Source organism: Tiliqua scincoides, chromosome 5, assembly GCF_035046505.1.
Source record: "Tiliqua scincoides isolate rTilSci1 chromosome 5, rTilSci1.hap2, whole genome shotgun sequence".
In the NCBI taxonomy this organism is placed as follows: domain Eukaryota; kingdom Metazoa; phylum Chordata; class Lepidosauria; order Squamata; family Scincidae; genus Tiliqua; species Tiliqua scincoides.
In genome coordinates this window covers 114,632,700-114,650,594 of record NC_089825.1, presented here as the reverse complement: position 1 = coordinate 114,650,594, position 17,895 = coordinate 114,632,700, and positions in this window count along the sequence as shown.

Genomic DNA, 17,895 nt, shown 5'->3' with positions numbered 1-17,895 from the left:
GCTTTGATTATAATTAAATTAATAATAGACTAAAATGTAATTTTCAAAGGATTTCTCTTATTTCCTATGAAACCAATGTAAATAGGGTTTGATAGGATCATCCCAGGTCACAGTACCTGGGTAGGCTGACCTTATTCTTAAAATAAATACATAGGTGAAGGCTCTCCAGACCCACCCCAAGTTGTTGTTGTTGTTGTTGTTGTTGTTGTTGTTGTTGTTGTTGTTGTTGTTGTTGTTCTTCTTCTTCTTCTTCTTCTTCTTCTTCTTCTTCTTCTTCACTCAATCAATAAAAATAGTAATCACATGGTAACAATGCATGGATTTATCTACATATGCATCACATTTGCAAAGGTTGATTTAAAAAGGCGGTGTAAGATTTTAAAGATTTTTTTTACAAAATTCACAAAGTGGATTCAGTCTACCCAACACAGACCATAACTCTCCTGTTAGCACTTCTGCCAGTTTCAAATATCCATCTTCACCTGGAGTCCTTACTGCTGGAAATTAAGCAAAAAGTCTCCCATAGCTGACACATCAGGGTTTACTCTTCTGAGTTTCACTCTTATGGACTGAACTTTCTCTGCTTGATATCTGCTACTTCAGAAAAATGCCACCCTTCTAAAGATTGTCTATCACCCAACAGTACACAAAGGGCTGCTTTCTACTTCACTTTTAACCAATATATCCATTGCAGGAATTGAAGCAAAAATAATAATATTATGGATCCATCAGATAATTAGCAAAAGGTAGAAATCAAATGAGGAAAACAGGTTATCACCACAATTAAAACTGAGTAGAAGTATTTGAAATGTATGCACCACAGTCCGATATATGTTTATTCAGAACAAAGTTCCAATGCTTTCAGTGAGACTTTTGATATATATCTTTAGGTCTGTATCACTTTCTCTTAATTAGTTGGTCCTTGCTATTCAGTTCTGGCCTCAAAATTATTATGTAACATTTGGGGAAAAAGATAAAAACCAGTAACGCAGCACTAGAGGCCAAGATGGAGAAGATCTCCACGACCACAACAGATTTGCCCTTGGTGCTTAGGTAAGAGGGGACAAAAGACAACCAAACACTGCAAAAGACCAACATGCTGAAAGTGATGAATTTGGCTTCATTGAAACTGTCTGGCAGCTTCCTGGCTAGGAAAGCCACAGTGAAGCTGACAGTAGCCAGAAATCCCAGGTAGCCCAGAACACAATAGAACATGGTCAGTGACCCTTCATTGCATTCTACTATGATTTCCTCAGTCAGAGAGTGCATGTCCAAATCTGGGAATGGGGGAGTAGTTCCTAGCCACAAGGCGCAAATGCTGACTTGGATCAGGGAGCAGGAAAGCACAATGGTGTCTGCTAGTCTCTTCCCCACCCATTTCCTCATCCTGGATCCTGGCTTAGTGGCAATGAATGCCAGAACCACAGTGACGGTTTTGGCCAAGATGCATGAAACAGCCACTGAGAAGATGACGCCAAAAGATATTTGTCTTAAATAGCATGTCACAGTCTGAGGCCGGCCAATGAATAATAAGGAACAAAGGAAGCAGAGCAATAGGGAGATGAGAAGAGAGTAGGTGAGGTTCCGATTGTTGGCTTTGATGATGGGAGTGTTCTTGTTTCTGAAAAAAATTCCTAGTACAAAAGCTGTGAGAAGAGAAAAAGAAAGAACCAAGGAAACCAAAATGATCCCCAAAATTTCTGAGAAAGAAAGGAAATTTGTGTGCTTGGGAAGGCACCGATTTCGATTTTTGTTTGGGAATTGATCTTCTGAGCATTTGAAGCAATCATCCATATCTGAAAAATAATTTATGATATGTATCTCCTTCAGTGTCTCTATCATTTACCTTCTTATATCATTGAGTGCCTGGTGTTTTCTCCAGAAACTACTTTTCTTGAAACACGCATCTGTGACCTTGAAGAGGCCTCATAAGAAATGCATTGCTTCCCAGGGGAAGACACCACTGTTAACCATTCATGTCTGTATTAGGGTTTGAACGGGGCTTTATTGAAAGGAGGCTTTAAATTTCATGTCAGTATCTTCCTAACCATAAGGTTGGCATAGCCAGGCATGGAATTATTACAGGACATCAGAATCCCTCATCATGGAACTGCTATGACATTGCCAGACAGCAGAAATACCCCAAGCATGATAAAACTTCAGATTTGTTGTTCCACAGAACTGTGTTTTTCTTTGACCATGGCATGCAATGTAAAGAGTAAAAGAAACCATGTGTTTCAGGTTCCCCTCCCTCTATTTGCAGGGAACTGGCTGAACTGTGCTGGCATGACTAGTAAGCAAGGCTCTGAATCACCCCCAATTAGTGGGAACAGGATTCCCCACTGTTTTTCCACACATACACAGCTGGCGTACTTACTCTTGCACCGGTGGAGACTGCTTTACAGCAGTCACAAAGCAGCCTTTGCTGGCACATGCTCAGTGGTGTCGCTAGGGTGGTGTGGGCCACACCGGGAGGTGCGCACAGGGGAGTGACACCACTGCTGGCCAAAAAATTTTTAAATCTTGTATTTTTACAAGATTGAATAATACCATCATGTTATAACTCAATCAATGTGTAATTTCATGCAGAATGCAATGAAAGAAACCACATTGAAATATCTCTATCCAAAGGTATAGCAAAACAACAACAACAACAATAACCATTGAGTTGGGGTGATTGTGCATCACCACACCCACTGCCCAGGGCGTTGACCCATCCACTGCATGGGAGGAGGTCCATCATGGGGGTCACGCTCTGGCCTCCCACACCGGCTGATGCAAACCCTAGTAGTGACACAATTGCATATGCTGTAGGCCAGGGGTGTCAAACTCATTTCAGACACAGGGCTGAATAGCATTCACGATGGCTGCTGAGGGCCGAAAGTGATGTCATTAGGCAGGAAGTGATGTCATTAAACAGTTCATGACCAAAAATAAGCACTTTTTCCTCACTTGGGAACTCATTAGCTGCAAATGACAGAAGAGAAAATATAAGTATCTTGAACATATTCAAGATATGGGAGAGCTCAGTTTTCAAGTGGGCTGCCCTTTCAGCAGTAACACCTCAGCAGTGCTCAGCAGATGAGAGCCTGAGGGATGGATAAAAAGCTTCCGCAGGCCGCATCTGGCCCCCGGGTCTTATTTTTGACAGCCCTGCTGTAGGCCCTCCCAATTCTACCAGTCATGTCTCTGAAGCTTATCTCTCAATGATGAAAAAAGTGTCAATTTGTTCCTGTGCAGTACATTTAATGCAGCTAGACTAGAACAACACGTCTCTTCCTTTCTGACTGGAATGAAATAAGCATTTGTAGGCATGCTGAAGGCAGGGGTCAGTTACAGCAGCCTCATCTTGTCCAAGGTCCATTGTGTTTAATAATGGCTGGCCTGGAGGAACATTTGCTTTGTGGCTTGTCTGCATTGATCACCTTTACTATGGTGGTACTATAGTACTATTCACCTACCTTTACTAAGCACAGGGTGGATTATATCTATTTCATCTCCTACCTCTCTGGTCTGAAATCTTCCCCTCTGCACACTGAACACAGTCATAGCAGCAAAATGGCTGACCCTCCTTGGTTTTTCTGCTGTAGCCTGGACGGCAGTTGTCATTACACACAGCAAGGGGCATTACCTGTTCATAAGAGAGAGAGAGAGAGAGAGAGAGAGAGAGAGAGAGAGAGAGAGAGAGAGAGACAGAGAGAGAGAGAGAGAGAGAGAGAGAGAGAGTATGATGGATCTCACATACACAAGCCGCTTTGTGAACTATTATTGTTGAAAAGAGTTATATCTATATTTTTTACAATAATAAATTCACAACAAAGTATTCTAACAGCCCAGTCCTATTGCAGATTCAGCTGCCAAGCAGAGGCATTTTTGACAGTGGAAGAGAGTTCCACTGTTATAAAATGGCCACCAACAGCACATGGAACACTCTGTGTTCATCCATTACTGGACCAGTCCAAAGCCACCAGAACAAGTAAGACAGCAGTGGGGAAAGGGAGGGGTGAAATGGGACAGGAAGGAAGTTGTGGAATGGGGTGTATCCAACAATGATGGCATGGGCCAAATCTGATCCATTGCAGACTCCCTTTTCTCTTTCTCTCCTCAGACTTGTGCCAGCTAAAGAGCTGGGACTAGGTTAGAACATAGGTTAGAACAAAACTAAAACTAGACTAGGTTAGCACAAAACTAAGGCATAGCGTCTTAGTTTAAGACAGGTGAGATAGGGACCATCAATCAAATTCCTAAACAAAGTAAAAAGAGTTTCACAGTAAGTTTCAAAGAGCAGAAAACAATGTCCAAAATAATGTCTCCATGATATCTTCTGGTCATTGTTAGCCATGGGTAGCAAAATGAGAATGGGTCCATTTGGAGATGAATGTGTTCAACATCTCTCTCTCTCTCTCTCTCTCTCTCTCTCTCTCTCTCTCTCTCTCTCTCTCTCTCTCTCCGGTACTCAAACTGAGACCTCAGGGGAAATGTTGGCTAAATATATCCATATCTTGAAGCTACCAACAATGATGAATATTATAGTCACTGCACAAACATCTTTTTTTTTTTTCTTTCTTGGATCTTGCTGCTAGTTTCCTGTTCAGAATAATATGGTAGTGGAAATTAATGACTTTACCTCCTGCCTTACTTCTCGGGATGAGTTTGCAGGAGGCCTGAATGCTACCAAATTGCTGAGAAATTGACTGACAGGGTCATTGGATTTGATTTCTGCCACCTAGCTCAAATTTCTATCCATATGCCCAGTGCCAGGATGGGGAGAGAGATAACCAAACTTCTTCTTTTTTTCTATCTTCCTACTTCTGCCAGTTAGAAAAGAAAGAGTTTAAGTGGGAAGAAGAATGACTTGACTTCTTCCATGGCCCGGATTACAATCTAAGCTGGAAAAGAATACCAGGGATCTTGTATTGAAGAGGCTCACCTAGAACAAGGCTCACTCATTGTGAGGCAACTGATTTTTAGCTATCAAGATATCAAGTCAAGAAATCCAGCATTCAGCATGATCTAGTGTCAGCACTGAAGCACTTTCTGATTTTTCTTCGTATCTTATACCCATCCCACCTGGTTAAATTTGTTGTGCCATGTGATGTCCTTCCCATTCATCATGAACTCTTTGCCAGGCAATGCTTGTGAATCCAGACTTCCTACTTTCACTCTGAAGAAAGTTTGGTTTGGAAAAGTCACCCAGTTGATGATATCAAATCCAGCTGCTAGTTCACCATTCTCATTAAAGAAGATGGTTTCCCCAGCACTGTTGTTAAATGAGATGCTCCTTAAGAAAGGGTGAAGCTACAGGAGGGTGAAATAGGAAAACAAACAGATGAAGAGAGATGATAATGACAGATCTTCTCCTCGGGAGAAGGTGATGTTCGTCCCCTTTCCCTGATTAAAGTAAGCAGCCTCACAATGGGGTGTAAATACTCACTTTAGTAAAGGCGCTCATGTAGGGTGTGCAGCCCTCCATGAGTGTCCTGGATCCTGTGAAGTGCAGCTCCACAGATCATACTCACGCCTGCCCCCAGCACGCCCCCTAGCATGCCCTCTCTCTGCCCCTGCCAGCCTCCCCCCTCCCCGGAATGCCTCTCCCATGCCCCCGTCCACACCCCTGCCTCCCGTTCTGCTGCCTGGGAGTCCGGGAGACCGCCAAGCCACAAACCTGGGCGACCGCCCGGAGCTAACCCGGCACCCGTAGCGCGGGAGGCACAGGATCTGGCAGGAGCCCTCTGTGGAGCCACTGAGCCTGGGAGCTCTGGGCAACTCAGGATTGGGCTGCCAGTAAATTAGAAGTTTACAATGAATATAAGCTTAAAATGTATTTAAAATAAAGAAAGACCCTCCAAACTCTCCCAAACAGTTGATGATCTGTTGAAAAAAATGATAAGGCATATACTTACCCCTGCTAACTGGGAAAGAGGCACTTTTTCAAGTGGGTGCTCCTCTTTTTAGCAGGGGGAGAGTAACTGGCCAGCCTCACCCCAGCAATGTTTTGCATCTTTTTAGAATGTGAGCCCTTTTGAGACAGGGAGCCATTAGTCATTTGATTTTCTCTGTAAACCGCTTTGTGAACTTTTTTGTTGAAAAGTGGTACAATAATAATAATAATAATAATAATAATAATAATAATAATAATAATAATAATAATAAATGCTTAGTAGTCTGTTAAAAGTACAGATCTGTAACATTTCCCTAAATGCAGTCACATACCATCCAGTCTAATATGTTAAATAAAAAATACACATTGAAATGAGTGGGGTCCCACCTGAATTGGTTCACGGCCCACCTAGTGGGTCACGACCGATGGTTTGAGATAAAGAAAGGCACCATTTGGAGTCGGTCAGTATACTTCTTTCATCACATGCTTAAATATAAAAGACTACTCAGGACAATACAAGTCTTCTTGATTTGAGATATTACCTGCCAAGACTGTAAATTCAGATGATCCCGTCTATGTTGATCACTAATTGTGTTGTGTTTTGAACTGGCAGTGATCGTCTTGTGTAAAGCATGTGCTATGGCATAGACTGCATTGTAGATGCTGTAGCTTTGACTCATTATACTCATTTCAAAAAGAGTCCCAGGGAGGCTCTCCAGCTTCTCTTGACCAGTGCAAGTAACAGTTTCTTCCTTGCCTTCATCAGAATCAGAAAATAAGCAGTCAAATGCCTTTTCCCAGAACACCTGGAGAAAACCATCTCCTTTTGGAGAGTTAGGATGCAGGCTTTGGAGGAATTGCATAAACCCAAGAATTTCATTGGAGTGAATTGCAAAAGACAAGGCGCCATCAAAGGGTTGTATTTCGAGTGCCCTCTGCAGTGTCATCACTGAGAAATCCCATTGGGCTGTCAAAATCCACACTTTACCAACAGCAAAATTTTTAATGCCTTCAAGTAAGGAAAGCACATATATCAGCCATATCAAACATGATGTAGTCTGATCACTTGCATTTACAACGTATACATTGATATTGCTGCTCATTAGTGAAGCGGCCTGGGACTGGATGGATTCAAATGTAGCAGTCAAGTCCATCACTCGAAATACGGCTGGTGTTTTTTCAATGCGGGCTGGACAGATGCCATTCTGGGTAAGCATGGACATCAGCGTCTGCAAGAACTTTTCGCCATTCTCGTCATCTGCTGTTACGAGTCCAACCCAAGTCCAATAGAAATGCAGAAGTAAACGTACAATCCCTCGGTACTGATGTTTTTCATTGGGGACCATCCGGTAGAAGGAAGGAAATTGGGTTTTAACATCCATCAGTGGTGCTAATATACAATACGAAATCTTAGCAAAAAGGAAAAAAAATATAAAATAAAACAGGGTGCAAAATTAGTGCTAAATTACAATCATTTATGCCCTGAACTCAAACAGGTACTGAGGTCCGACTGTACTGGATACGGAAAAGCATTTGTTGTTTTATTTTTTTAAACATGTTTATTTTTTCCCCCTGAGATTCTGTTTCCTTTTTTCTGTTCATTGCACATCCTCCCAAATTCCTTACCGTCATTCACAAAAAGGATAAAAATAAAGACTCGCCAGGATCTCTGTGAAAAGGAGCAACAATGTATTTCTTGCCAAAGCTTTTTGTCCCAAACTCACATTCTACCTGAGGAATCTTGTAGATGTCTAAGATAGTAGCCATGTGAAGGGAAATTTCAGAGTCAAGTCCTCCAATTACAGCTATCAAATTCTTTTGCTTGTCACATTTGAAGCTGGGGGTGATCCTTTCCTGGGTGGAAAGAAGCTTCAAGGTATTCTGATAAGTCATTCGTTCACTTGCATAGCTGTCATAAATATGGAAGCCCAGGCTGGCATTGGGCAAGATCTTGAGATTCTTGTTGATCTCCTTCACAGCAAATACCATGGACAGAACATGCTGGTAGACCTTTGGCTTTGCACTAAAGGAAGAGTTATAATATGTGTAAGATAGATACATGAAGGAGATGTTGGAGAGTATGACATTGTGGGCAAAGGGCTGAGGTTTATATTTAGGGTTATGAGGCACAATGGGGGACAGAGTGTCTGTATCTTTTGCCAGTGTATAGAAGAGGAAATTTGGGCAGGTGCAGCTTTATAAACACTTCCATGTTGACCTGCTCTTGCCAAAATTCCTTCTTCTATACCATGATTAATACAATGGTTGAAGGTACAGGCATTTTGTCTGCTTTTTGTATTTGGTAACCCTATTTATATACCTTCACACTTACAGAAATAAAAGAAGAAATAGAAATAAAAGAAGAGAAATTTCTCTTAGAAAAAAAATTTCTCGTAGAAATAAAGGAAGAGGAGAGCAACTCCATCCTAACTAAATTCCCAGGTGGTGATGCAACGGCACCAGGGCAAGCTACGCTGCAAAACTTATGGCAAAACGACATGTTAAGTGGTGTAACAGAAGGATCCTTGCCAAAAAACGGTGACATCTCCTTGTCCAGGGTATGCCCCAGCGGCCAGAACAGATCAACTTGGACCTGTGAGATCGCTGGTGCAGGTCTGGGTTGATCCATTTGGGAGATCAGGCCCAGGAAGGGGGTCGGATATGGTGGATTCTGGTGCTGCAGATCCTGCCCCCTTTGCCTAACCCTGCCCAATGTGCCCGCCCCTGTCACTGTTGTAGCCCTTTCCCCACTCCATTTGACCCTTCCCTGCTCCCCCCACCCTACCTGACTCTGTGCTGGGTTTACCTGCTGCAGCAGGCGTCCCTCCAGTCGTCCACATGCACAGGAAGGCTCTGGCCTTCTTGCATACCTGGAGTGAACGTTTTTGCCAAGCTCATTGCAGTACTTTTGCAATTGTGTACACAATTCCACTGGTGTACACAACAGTGGAATACACATTCTGCGGAAGCTACTAGTCAATGAGTCAACAATCACATCGGTTATTTATGCTTTCCAAGCTCTTATCACATGGGAGTGCTTTGCAACTTTTCTATTCCGCACCCACACAGCATTTTTAAAAATCTAAATATTAAAACGTGTATCATTCTGTTCTTCACCATTTTTGCAAATTCATAGGCATATTTCCATGTAAATCAGACCTATGTAATTAGCTTCAATGAGATAAGAAAGTAACTGGATTTCTCCCTCACTCCACTGCCATTGAAATCAATTACTGTTTCTGGATTGTGTCCAATACCCCCCCCCCCACACACACACACACATACATGGAGCTAAGAAACCTCTTCTTCATTGGTGTAAACATGTACATTTGCATAAAGTAATCATCCAATTACTAGGTCCAAGTTTGGAAAATGTGGCAACAGGGCGGTTAACGAAGGCAGTCAAAAGTTCCCACCCCCCACTTCCTGAGTTGTGTGTTGCAGTTGTGATGGAACAACAGCTGTTATCCACTCCTTTTATTTCCTTCATCTTGACAAGTGTAACACAAAGTGCACGATGAAAGGACACCAACTTTGAATATTTCTTTGGGAATTGCAAAAACAACTTGGAAAAGGGAAGGTGTGATGTTTCTACAGCACATTCGCTGAATCATCTTTGTGTGCTTCTATCCTAGCCCAGCGCATACTGAAAACAGGAAAAGAAAATTTCTTACAGAAGTTCAATTAATGTTTTTCCTACTGGATTTTCAGTGAAAGATATGTCATCAAATATGCAGGGAAACATATTGGTAATTGCTCCAATGATCAGGTCCCCTTCCTGATAATACTCATAAGGGATATCATACGGATCAGTCATGGAACACACAGCATTGAGGACCTTGCCCTCCATTTGAGGTGGCCTTAGGACATGAAGAAGCACCAGTAGCAACCCTGCCATCTCAGGAAAAATCTTGACACAAAATCTCTCATCCAATATCAGACAGTTTGCACCGCCATTTCTTTACCCATTGTGTAATCAGTCTGTGAAACTCCTGGTCACAGGATGTGGTGATGGCGTCTGACCGGGATGCCTTTAAAAGGGGATAGGACAAATTTCTGGAGGAAAAGTTCATCACAGGTTATAAGCCATGATGGGTATGTGCAACCTCCTGATTTTAGAAGTGGTTTACCTCAGAATTCCAGATGCAAGGTCTTCTGTTCTTGTGTGCTCCCTGAGGTATCTGGCGGGCTACTGTGAGACAAAGGAAGCTGGACTAGATGGGCCTTTGGCCTGATCCTGCAGGGCTCTTATGTTCTCATGCATCTCCATGATTTAACACCATTCCTTGCATCTCCACAGTTTATCTGGATGAAGGGAAACGGGTGGAGTTCCCAAATGATGGAGACCGATCTAGCCTCACATGCTTACAATCCCTCAGCTGATCCCTGAATGTCACTCAGGTAGGTTATAAAGACCTTGAATCTTTCTTAATGGTGATGCAATTTTTGCTATAATGACAGTCTTTAAAAGACTTTGAGAATGTGTTAGTGACTCTGAGTGTCAGTCTGGCTGGAGTAGATCCACCATGGTTTGTGGATAATGGTTGATAATTATGCAAAATACATGTGGAATCTGTCAGGGGAAAACAGGAGCTTGGGCAGCTTGCTGTAATTACAGGTTTCAAAATCATGTCATGTTCAAGACTCCACTTGAAGCAGAAAAGACAGTATATTTGTCAATCCTCTGCAAAGCTTAGTGGGAACACATTTGGAACACATTTGGGACATGTAAGCTCTAGAGGACCCAGAGAAAGAAATGAGAGGGGTCAAAAAGGGCAGTGTGATGGAGGAAGAGCGTAAACTCAAACTTTTGGATAGAAATGGCGCTGATATGGCAGTATCTCTTTAGTAGAGCAGTGGCATTGCTAGCAAGGTGCAGGGCGTGCAGGCCACACTGGGTGACACATATGGGGCGGTGTCACCACTACTGGCCAAAATTTTTGAATTTTTTGGTATTTTTGAATAATACAGTCATGTTATATATCATTCAATGTGTATTTCCATACAGAATGCAGTGGAACAAACCGTATTGAAAAAGTTCTATTCTATCAAATGTTATAGCCAAAGAGACAGCACGGGGCAGGGTGGTGGTGCGTCCCCTTGCCTACCGCCCAGAGCATTGCCCCACCCATCGCATGGGAACAAGTCCATCATGGGGGTGATATGCTGGTCTCCTGCACAGGGTGATGCAAACCCTAATGATGCCACTGCTGTAGAGTAAAAGAGTAACAGCCCAATCCTAATTAAACCCCTGCTGATACAGCTGCTTCAAAGGAGCATTTCTGTGTCTGCTAGACCTATGTCGTTGGCTTCAATGGAATAAGCTGTTTGTGACGTTGGCCAGGCCGCATGCTCTGGCACAGTCCTGTTTGTGGCAGTCATAAAACATGTTTTGCTGGTGGAATGCACATTCTGCTGGTATGTGCCCATAGGATTCTGCCAGGGTTAAAATCCTAATATTGACCCCCATAATATTTTGATTACAAGGCAGCATAGAGTTCATTGTATTCCTTTGGTAATCTGCCCCAGTGTGGGCTTCCTAAGGATCTCTTTTGAAGCATGCACCCAGGCACAGAACTTGAGTGCCCAACTCTAGTATAGCATGGACTTGGAGGGCAGACTGGCATTCTGAATGTGCACATTGCCTCTGTCTTGGGTCAGCAATCTCCACAGTGCTGCAGGGCTGCATTCCTTTTTCAGTCCTTTTTTCTGCATACTGAAGATCTATGGAATACAGCTTTGGAACACTTTATCCAGTCCATTGGCCAACATATGCCATTCACAATATCCCCTCCTTTCCTTTCTTTCAAAAGAATCCCAATTCAATCCTAGACCATGCCAGCCCATCCATGAGGCCAACTGAAGAAGATGCTTCAGGGCCCGATCCAGACCCATGCATGCCAACTGATCATCGGTATGCAGTGTCTCAAATGCTCCATAAGGCATGTTTGCGAGTCCTTGCTATGGGCCCAGTGCCAGACCACCTGATGGTGGAGAGCTGAGTGAGGGAGTGGGGGGAGGCGGGGGAACATGGACAGAGGGCGGGGAGTTGGTGTGGTGGGGGAGGGAGTGAGGTGGGACTGATGGAGCTCGACTCCACTGGATCCTGAGCCCTGTATGGAACCACACGGTCCAACATGGGACTCTCTGATTCTGTGCTGGCTCAAGAGCTGCTGCAGAATTGAGTAGCCCCATTGTGGGGCTGCTTCCCTTACTCGGGGGAAAGGGACAAAAGTCCTCTTTCCCCAAGGAGCTGCCACAGGCTTCCCTGTTGTGTGCTGGATGCCGCTGTACCCATTTTGGCGCCACAGCTGCCCCAAGCTCCGGGCAGATCAGGTTTGGGCTGTCAGGCGGCAGATAGAGGGGGTCCCAGTCTCTCTCCACCAATTCGCTCCACAAATCCTTCTTCTCTCATTACTCCCTCTATTGGAAAAGAAAGTGTGGCACAGAGAGGAGGAGAAATATGGAGGGAAGAGGTGTGCTGGGCTATAGTTTTGGGGAGTGAGCTGGCACATAATCAAGTAAGGGGATAGGTGAGCATTTGACCTGCCTTCTCAGGCATTAGGTGGTTCTGGGACAGCCCTGACCCTAGGTTTTTTTAAATGTGATTAAGGATTTCTGTAGAAAAGGATCAAATATTTAATTTTGGTTGATGGTTACTGCTGCAATTCTTCCACGAGAAGACTAATTTATATTCCTAGTTCTTGAAGTGGAGGTTCAGCCTTCAGAATAACAGCTCATATTTATGCTCATATTTATTTATTTAGCTCAATGGAGCACTTAGTATTAGCAATTGAGGTTGCAATCCTCACCACACTTTCCTGAGAGTAAGCCCCATTGAACAAAATAGGACTTACTTCTGAGTAGACCTGGTTAGGCTTGTGCCCTGACTGTAGCTATCACAGACTTATATTCATACCATTCTAGATGGGATTGCCAATGCACATGCTTGGGAATATGAAGACGAAGCATTGGGGTTTTCTCTCTACTTCTTGGGAGCAATTTGCCTGATTTGTTTCCCAAATTGAGATAAGATTTGCTTACGTTGAAAAGGGAAAACAGGCATTGAGCAAAATGTTCCTCACGCTCCATAGATATGTGGCTTTTCTAAAATACTAAATATGGTGCACAAATTTAAGATAGGAATATAACCCTGAAGAAGGCTACTAGCCTGAGAGTCCCAGGGAGGCTCTCCAGCTTCTCTTGCCCTGTGCATGTATTGGTAATCTCTCCACCTTCATCTGAAAATGAGCAGTTAAATGCCTGTTCCCAGAAGGTCCTAAGGAAGCCATATCCATTTGGAGATTTGGGATTTAAGCTCTGCAGGAATTGTGTGAAGCCCAGAACTTCACTGGAGTGAATTGCAAAAGACAAGGCACCATCAAAGGTTTGTATATCATTAGCCCTGTGCAGTGTCTCTGCAGCAAAAATCCACTGGGCAGTCATTATCCACACTTTACCAACAGACAACTTTTGGATACCTTCAAATAACAAATACAAGTAGATCATCCATGTCAACCATATTGTGGTCTAATGACTTGAATTTATAACGTACACTTTAACGTTGGAGCTCATTATTGTAATGGCCTTTGCCTGAAGGGAATCAAAGGAAGTCAGTGTGTCTATAAGTCTAGATGTAGCTGGTGTCTTTTCATTGAGGGCTACACTGATGCCATTCTGGGCAAGCAGGGACATCAGTGTTTGCACAAACTTTTCTCCATTCTCATCATCTCCAGTTATGAGCCCAACCCATGTCCATTGGAAATGGACAAGTAAATATACAATCCCTCTGTATTGATGATCTTCGTTGGGGACCATCCGGTAGAAGGAAATTGGCTTTTAACATTCATCACTGGAGCTAATACACAATAAGCAATCTAAGAAAAAAAAAGGGGGGGGGGTTGAATTTCTGCTCAACAAGACTGTTTTCTTCCAATAGCTGTGCCCTGAATTACAGGAAAAGGTTTTCAAAGTTAAAGAAATGGAAGTTGAATGTATGTGCTTGTTTTAGAGTTCTGGCTCTCAAAGCATGAAACCTCCATCCTCCTTTTCTAGGATGCCAAACTCATCATTTCATTTTGGGTTAATTTGGGTCAAAGCGCCCAATGCTATCCAACTCTCCAGTGTCAATGCTGCCAATCCAATGGTGCATGGGCTGCATCCTGCGATGAGAGGACAGTCATGGAGGCCTCCTCAAGGTAAGGGATAGTGTGAAGGGCTACCTTTCGGCTGCATCATTGCTGGAAAGTTGGATTGGATTGAATTGGGCCTTCCGAGAATGATTTCTTCCTTTCCCTGCTAGGACAGAATACCATTTCTGCTAAATGAATATTGATTTTGATAGATCGGTGAACATGGATTGATCAATGAAATATTGATTTTCCTCTGTGTGTGTGTTTGATTATCCTTTTCTACTTGTCCTTTTTTTGCTCATTTCAGAGTCCCTTTCTTCAATCTTGCCATCTTCCTCAGACAAATCTCATCAGCATAATAGAAAAATACTAATTCCATTTCTGACTTTGGCTATGGGAAGGCAGAAAGGAGAGCACACCAGTAAGGTTTTGTAAGAACAGACCTTCATCTTTTCAACACATTTCATCTTAAAAAGAAGTAATCACAACCTCACAACTTCCTACCCAAATAATCTTGTGGGTTTGGATTTAGTTTTTGGAAATGCTCTGTGTCCCGTCCCCTGTCCCCCCCCCCCCCCCAAAAAAAAAATTCCATTTGAACCAAACTGTTGATTCAGAAACCACACTGTAGGATAGATTTGCAGAAAGCCATCTGTTGTGTTGTACCATCAATGTCCAGGGACATCCTACACATTCTTTCTGAGATACATTAAAGAATGATTTCATACAGAGCCTCCTGCCTTAAACACAAGAAAGTAGATACAAGAATGTTTTCCTCTTCCAGCATTTCTTCTCTTAGTGTCAGTTAAGAAGCTCTCTTGTTGGCTTGCTTTTTTCAGAAAAAGGATACAATAAAGAGACAGGGATGAAAATATGCTAAAAGGATAGCTTTTCTTTCATTTGTTACCCTTTCGCAGCCCACACAGTTGTTCTACCTGTGGAATCTTATAGATGCCCAATACAATAGCCATGTGAAGGGAGATTTCAGAGTCAAGTCCTCCAATCACTGCAATCAATTTTTTTTGCTTGTCACATTTGAAGTTGGGGATTGTCTGTTTCCATGTGGAAAGAAGATTCAGGGTATCCTGATATGTCATTCTTTCACTTAAGTAGCTGTCATAAGTCTGGAAACCCAGGCTGATATTGGGTAAGATCTCAGGGTTGTCATTGATCTCCTTCACAGCAAATACCAAAGACAAGACATGCTGGTAGCCCTTTGGCTTTCCACTGAAGAAAAAAATATTATGGGTGAGAAATACATTGAGACCATGACATAGCACATTAAAAAAAAAAAATGAAATGCTAAAAGTTTGGGAACCATTGCCTTAGGGGGAGAAAGGTGGGACAAAAATGGGATAAATAAATAATTATTGAGTGAGGACTGCGGTGGGGAAGATCTCTGATATTATAAGGAAGCAAATACAGAAGGCAAAAGGCCACAGAATAAAATGAGGATGAAGTAGGAAGGGATAAAATTCATGGTATATTGCAATGTGGCAGAGGAGAAGAACTAATAATATGATATAGTGGAGGAGGTGGAAAAACAGAAGACAAATGCCATTTTCTAGAAGACTGAATGAACCTAAATGCAGCTCTTCATTTGACAAGATATTTGCAAATGGTTTCTGAAGATGCTTTGTCATATCACACATTCATAGTGCTACCTGTTTGTGTTCCTATCCTGGTCTAGTGTATGCTACGAAGGAAAGAAAATGGTTTCCTTACAAAAGTTCATTTATAGTCATTGTGTTTGGATCTTCAGTGAAAGATGCTTCATCGAATAAACTTTCACCAAACATCACCTTCAATCTTTACAGATTGAGCGAAAGGACAGTTGGATCAGACTGATGCAATGCTGCTGGTCCAGAATCTCTCACTACCACCACCCCCCATATCTGACTATCATTGGGTTCTTATAAGCAGTTTCAAACTGTGATATTGCTTCTCTCTGTTGTCTCAGGAATTCCCTTTTGGCCTTGGCAAAATGAAGAATGAATCTAGCAAGTGGAAGAAATTACAGGTTGTTGAGTTAAGTCCTTAGAGTACTGTGTTATTCAACATCCCGTTTAAAGAAACTGGTGCGCACACTCGGTTAAAAAAAAAGTGCAGGTTGGAGCGAAAGACATGATGTGTCCTATTAAGCCCACTTGTGTGTGTCTCTGTGTGTTCAGTGCTAAACAAAATGAGGGTGTGAGGGGATCCCCTTGCTTTCATCCTAAAGCAGGAGGAAGGGCATCCTGCAGTCCTAAAATGGGACTGAAGGGGACCCCTTGCAAAGGCACCAAACTTATATCTCCAACAGGTCTCACAACATACACATATATTCCTAATGCCCTTAGACCCCATTTCTTTACAGCTGCTGCACCAGAACCGTAAGGAATCCTACTACTGCAGGCTCACAGCCCAATCCTATCTGACCTCCCCACCAATGCAACTGCACCACTAGAGCACTTGCTTCATCCTGTTGGTCTCTTCCAGTTAAGGGAGCATTTGTTTCCATGCCTGGCGTTAAACCTTCTCTGCTGTGATGGGTCTTCTCAGACCTGTGCCAGCAATTCTGCTTGCACAAGTGGCCCCTGGAAATTGGATCAAGGTGGGGAAGCGGGATAGGATGCTGGCAAAGCTGCTGCTGCTGCTGCTGCTGCTATCACCCCCTTTCCATACTTGACACACACCCCTCTCCATCCCAGACTCTGCCCCATTCATTCCCATCCTTGTCCCATTGCACCCACCTGCCCTCAGCTTTCACTCCTCCCAACTTACCAAGTTTCTCCAGAGGCTACTGGCCTGCAAATGTAGCTACACACTCTTTGTAGTGGCAGCTTGGGCTGTGCAGAATGGCTGGTTGCCATCTGCAATGACTGTAAAGCATGCTGCAGGACTGGGACGCAAGTTCCAATGGGACAGAAAGCCCACAGGTTGGAGGCCTCAGAAACCCACGAACTGGTGTGGGCCACCACCTGGTTGCACAACCATGCTCTAAGCACACCATCACCCAACTGCCACATGAATGTGCCTTGGGTCAGCTCTGTGACTGACGCTGTCTGCGCTATCATGGCTAATATAGACTCTGTGCTTCACAGCCAATGGTAAGAAAATGACCCAACACTTTGTCAATGAAACAATTGGAAGGTTCTACCCAGTGGCCAGTCCTGGCAATCTGTGTGTATTTGAGGAACCAGATTCCTTATATGTGCATCCAGATGGATTGCATTGTCTAGCATGGGGTTACAATAGCGGGGGGGGGGGGAGCAGAAAGAAACAGATAGGAAGAAAGTTAAGAGAGGCCTGTGGAGGACAGCTGTGGCTATAGGTGTGGTGAATCTCACATATCCAGCCCTCATGTTTTCACAGCCTGGGTATTCATAAATGACAGCGTGCAACGGTTTAGGATTAATGCCCTAGTATGCACCATGAGGTAAACAAAAGTCATGGTGGAGATAAGAACCAGTCTTAAGAGGCTGAAACAATTCTTAAGATGATACGGATATGGGAGATACATTAATTAGCCAAAGGAAACAAAGAACTGTAAGTTAACAATGGGAGAAGTTAACAATGAATGAGTGAATTGTGAAAGAAGGAAGTGCCCATGAATATGCTGTCAAAATTTTTCCTCCAGTTAATGATTACTATTTAGAAAAGGGAACAAAGCGAGCAATGGAAATGCTCAGATTCCTACTACTTTTTCCGAATCAGCTGCTCTTTGTGGTTCAGCTCAGGTCTCAGGATAATAATGTAGCATTTGGGGAAAAAAATAAATACCAGTAATCCAGCACTAGAAGACAAAATGGAGAAGATCTCCACGGCCACAACAGATTTGCCCTTGGTGCTCAGATAAGATGGAACAAATGACAACCAGACGCTGCAAAAAACCAACATGCT